The following is a 6,157-nucleotide window of genomic DNA, read 5'->3' as shown; positions in this document are numbered from 1 at the left end:
GCTACCTGATGAGCTAGTTTATGATTAGAGTTTGATAGACCAGACACATTTGCTATTGGCAATTGGCCAAGAAAAAATATTATCGCACTCTTAAACTCTTTTGCCATGCCAAGCCAAAATGGATGTTCAATTTTGTGAATAATTGAACAAAGTTGAGCAAGACGTTTGCAAACAGTCAACCACATGTTAGATAAAAGGTCAAAATCAAAGCCACATGGATTGACGGAGCTACGGAATTCGAGTGGGCCCAAATCAATCACATCCTTACGATCATTTCATTTCCTCCCTCAAGGCATCAGACGCGTTGACGAACGCAGGACCATAGGCCAATGATGAGGTGTCCAAACCCCCACGTCAGGTGAATTTAGCATCGCTTGGTTTCGGTTATGCGTTGGGCCCACAAACCTACCTAATTAAGGACAAAGTAGGCCCATCTTAAATTCAGCTCAGGCCCACGACGTATCATTTGGCCCACTTCACGTCCTTATTGTCGGATCATAAATCAAACCTCTTTGTTTTTCAACTGGGAATATTCTCTCTCCACTGTGAAAAAAGCTCCAATAATTACAGTCTCGGTAAAACTAATCAGTATGCCTGGTTGGAGCATTTAACGGTTGGAAATTCTTTGGGCACAGAATCATTGGTGGGAAATCTTCATTTCAAGAATTAATCATGGCCATTGATGATTCAAAGTGTAGGGCATGCATAGTATAGATACAAGGTTCGGTATGACATTATAATGGTGACCTTATGTTTTGGTATGTGAACGGCTACTATTCACATTAACTCTAAAGATGTCTTGAATTCAAATATCGTGATCGATAATTAACTGTTAGATGATTAAAAAAAATCATAGTATCATCGGTCGAGCTAGAAAAAAATTCAAATTAAATCGGATGAACCCTAGTATGGCGTGGAATTAATGTGAACTAAATTCTTGATTGGCAACTCACATGGCATCCAGCAGGAAATGCAAGGTTCAATTGATCTACATTTAGGTGGTACCTTCTGCACCAAATCACAGATTGAATGCTTTTGGAAACACAAAACTTGTTGTTTTTGGGTTGTTTGGTATAAGTTAGAATTATACGCAAATGATTTGCTAGCCTCTCCTTTTGATGCAGAAATTAAAGGCCTCTGTCAAAGCTTCAAATATTTGCTGGAAGATGTTTCTCTTTCAACAATTTAATTAAAAACAGAAACTCTGTCCTCACTAATAAATTTGATATGTATCTATCTAATAGTGACAAATTTATAATGTCCTGCTATATATATATATATATTTGCGTCAGAAAAAGAAGGGCAATAATTCAAGTTTTACCAGAAAAAGAAACAAGACTGGAAAAAGCTTCGCTTTCATGCAGAAAACACAGAGTCATTTTGAAAACCCGTCCCCACGTGACTGACAATAATAATTCATACTAATTTTTATATGGGGTTGTCGGCCTTGCAATAAAAATGCAAGAGCCGACTTTTCTTTAATCTATTTGGAGCTGGGTTTGATTGGAAATTACTTGAATTTGGATATGCAAATGTAGGAGACAGCGGCAATGATATTTACAGACTCGTTGCGCATTTATATTTTTCTTGGGACACTTTGAAGGGAAGGTTTCCTCTAACAAGCATTCGTTCCGTCAATCTCGTTTCTTGCTTGCTTCTTGGGGGTTCATCAATTGCTTCCCACTCAATGTTCACGGTATCTATATTTATATTTGTAGGGTTATGGCTACCAAATATTCTCATCAGATCCAACCCCATGGTAAGAGAGAACATGCATAAATGAAATAGAGAATAGATGGTTACTTATTATTATTTATTTTTATTCTTTTTTCTTTGTCGTGTTGTTCTTTTTGCTTGTTGGATATCTTGTTTTGTTCGTACACATACACGTCTTTTCTTTCTTTCTCAAACATACAGTGAGTTACACACAGAGTTTAAAAGGGTCACATTTAATTAACAACTCAATTACTTATTAGGATCCAACGGTCCAAATGGATTTCTAGAACTTGGTCGGTGTCATTTATTATCTCTAAGAACAAACCCATTTTAGTGAAGATGAGAAGGGTGGGAAGGGATTTGCTTGGACAACATACACATATCACTAATTGGCTTCAAAAACCTATCTTCAACCACAAGTTGGAGGGAATGGGAGTTGATTGATTGAACCCCACCTATGAATGGTGCAGTACAAGATGCCTCCTTGAATTGGTCTACATAAAAAAAAATAATGTGGCTAATCTTTTCTCAGTGGATAAAACAAATAATTTGCAGGCCCTCCATGGAGATATTGTTGAATCACCTGGATGGTGACCTTAGTGGCTCGGATATCAACATCACCATAGTGGCTCAGTTATCAACATTGTCTTTCTCTTCCTTATTATCTTTCCCCCATTGAGAGCTTCTAGTATATATCACAAAACAAACCACTCCCGATTAGGGCTCAGTGATGTATGTGAAATTAGGGTTTGCTCGAACACAATTTATGAGTAATTATGCGTATTCAGAGTTTATCTTTAAATAGCGTCATAAAGTACAATTGTTTCATCCTCAAAATAATCAACTAAGAAGATTAAGAATGCAAAACCCTAAAGGACACTTCTAAATTTTTACTAATAAAATTGGAATTGCCAAACTGAGGGGCACAGGGCATGGACAGTGACTCATGTTTAACGGTGAGAGGATCCATCAAGAGATTTGCATGTCACGTCCTTGTCTTAGCATATACTAACATCAGTCATAAAATTAGTTAATTTTCATTGGGAGCTATGTTTTAAACTTAAACTTACGGAGGTTGGTTTAGTGGGGAAAAATCTCATGATTAGCGTAGTCAATTAAAGACAGTAGTTAATTAACAATGATTAAAATGACACCCAGGCCTAGGCCCCAAGATGTATAATTAAGTTTCCTTCGTCTCCTTGTTGTCCCTTACCTTTCTGCGCTGCGCTAATATCAAACTATATGATTAGCAAAGCCATGTGCAAACTAACATGGGTTCATAAATCATTCTCTTCGCATGCCAAGCGTCACGGGCAACGGAATATAATTAAGACAGACGGAATCATTTGGATTTGCCTCTACCATGCCTTAATTAATTAAACTTGTGCATCCCAAATCTTTAATTTACACTACTTGGTACTAAATCGATAATTAAATTATCTGTCGGTTTTTGAATATTTAGGTTAACTTGTAATCGATTCTTTGATGTATCAGAAATTATAGATTGATATCCGCCAGCCGGTGTCAGCTAGCTAATCATTTACTTTAAATCCAAATTATACAGCTGTGGCTTTTGTGGTGATATTATAGTAATGGCAGACACTCTTTCTGCGTGGAGTTGATGTACATCTTATTGTTAGTGCTCCATGCTAACAACAAGCAAGAACTGCTTTATCTGAGAAATCGAATTAATGAAGAATAATGGCATCAGCTTTAGCAACGTACGGCAAGCTATCAGTTAGGTTTACGAAAGATCATTGGAGGACGAAGGGTTAGTTATGTCTTGTCTCCTTTTTTTTCTTTTTCTTTTTTAATGGTCGAGGATATATGGGGATGGGGATGTGAATTTAGTCCATGATTTCCATGTCGTCTTGCTGTTCTCATATGATCCATCAAAATCCCGGTGCGTGATATTCCAAATCTTTTATCTAACATCTTCACCATTCGTGGAAGAACCCTACATGTGGTCGTATTAATGGTTAAAGAGGTTTTGTTGAGGTTGGCCACAGTAATTAATGGACAGTACTAGCTATAGCCAGTCTCCTACCTAAACATTACGGCTAGCTATTTATAATTTCGACAAGTAAAACCAAATAATATCATCCATGTACGACTCGACAAAGTATTTATAATGTATAAGATAGTGTAAATAGATGCACCTTATTAATCAATCACCAATTATTTATATAAGATCGGAATGCATCTATAGTTAAGAATCACTCCATGTTTTAGGTCATAGGGTGCGTATAACTTTGTGCATGTACTCTTCACTTAAATGTACACTACACATCACGTAATGAAAGAGATAAACACAAATATTTATAGACTACATAACATATTAGTTATCTATGCTTATCAGCTCTTCGTAAAATAAATATCGGGCATCATAAGTCCATACAATTGGAGAAAACGGTGCGATGTGTAAAGATGTGGAAATGAAGGAGAGCCACAAAAAATAAAGCAAATAATATCTTCCATGTAACGACAATCTATCGATAATGTACTAGATATTGTAAACAGATATACCGTACCATTCAATCACTAATTATTAAAATAAGATTCGCGTAACATGAGAGAGACTTTGCACCAAATGCATATATTGCGTACATCCCCCCTTTTACGTGGCACACTAAGAAAGATACAAATGCAACGATGCATGTATACACAACGTGACATGAAAGTTATTTCCGCTTAGCAGCCCTCAATAATAAAAGAAATAAATATTTTATCCGTATTAGTCCGTACAATCGGGGGCCAGACGGTGAGATGAGATGTACTAGTATAGTATAAATAAAGTGTAAAAAAGAGGTGGAAATGGAGGAAAGCCACAAAAGCAAAGATTTAAGGCAATATTATTCCGGTCGGAGTTGGAGGTGGTTGGCCCGACAAAAGCTGCAGCCTTGCACATGCCCGCTTCCATCCTTCCTTTGGTTTCAGTCTTCTCTGTCAACTGCCTGCCCTCCTCTGCTTTAAACCATAAGAATGGATGGTCTTCGTTTCATGTATCAAAACCTTCTCACATTATTTTTAATTAGTGTTGCTTGCTAGATTAGCTTGTTTATATCTGTGTTTAGTCTCTATATCTGGTTTATATTAATAACTAAATTTAATTGTGGGAATTTATTCTAGCTTTCTTTTTCTATATTGGAAAAAAAATATGGAAAGTAACTGGAAAAGTTTGATACTTTATACAAACGAGTTGTTGTCCACAAAAAAAATTCAAAAGTTAGCGTTGATCCATGAACTGATCGGACACACGCATCTTCAAGGAATCAAAGAAAGCATATGTGTTTTCAAGATTTCTTCTTTCTGTGACTTCTTAATTATATTCATTGAGTTTCTTTGCATGAGAAAGTGAAACACAAATTCCCCAGTTTTCTTTTCTTCGTTCCTTTTGTTTTTGCCAACTTTTTTCTCACTATGCTCTGATGAAATTGACACTTCTTTTGGAGAGAGAATTTTGTCACAGAAACCAACTGAGATAAGAACCTAACAGTAGGCTTCAGCTGATTGAGACTTGAGTAACATATGTCAATTCTAAGTTTATATATTCAAGTGGTCCATGAGTAATTGTGGTCCTTATTTATATATAGATTAAAGCACATGAAAACATCGGAATTAATTAACACATGATAAAAAATGGCCGATTTAGTAGATCATCTGTTGCAAACGTGAGTTAGGTCAATTGATTACGACATATGAAATTACAGTAGTTTAAACTATCACTTGTATCCCTAAAACGGTCTGTTTGATTTTTTTTCTTCTTTCAAAACAATATAACGAATTTAATAGAAGAAAAGAGGTAGTGGGTTAGGGGAAAAGGAGGTAGTGTTTGATTCTTGAAGGAGAGATAGAATGAACAAAAGGAATAGTTGGGCTGTCACAGCTTTATGCAAGTTCCCTCAAAACCAGGATCTCCTTATTGTCCAGATTAATTGCCAATTTTGTCATTTGCTGCTTAAAATCTGTAATAGTCTCCCAACTTTGACTTATATTAAATTTTTATTGCCCAAAAAAACAAAGAAAAAGATTTAATATATTTGAGGGGTAAACTTCAATTGAAAGTATAGGAGGAATCCACCGAATTTGTGACATGTGATCATCTCCTGCATTTGCGGCTGCTGCCCTTCCCTACCTTGTATATAAAATTCTCCTTTCTTTTTCACCCCTTTATTTTTTTGGGTACTTTTTTTTTTTTTTTCCTTGAAAGGTTTGGGGATCAGCCATTATTTGTTATTATTATTTTGATATAGAGGAATCAATTAGCATTATTTGCATAAGACCGCCATACTAGAAAAAGATTTGGCCCAAGTCATTTTCTCAATTATGGCTAGCCGTATTTGGATAATTACTAGTCGCAAAATTAAATTTTATTCATGGATAACTTGTCAATTAGAAAAAGTATTTTAGAAGAATTTAGGTTAAGTATGACTCAAAAGTT

The sequence above is a fragment of the Prunus mume genome, linkage group LG8 (genome assembly GCF_029339155.1).
Source record: "Prunus mume cultivar Tortuosa linkage group LG8, ASM2933915v1, whole genome shotgun sequence".
Classification (NCBI taxonomy): Eukaryota; Viridiplantae; Streptophyta; class Magnoliopsida; order Rosales; family Rosaceae; genus Prunus; species Prunus mume.
Note: the sequence above shows the minus strand (reverse complement) of the source record.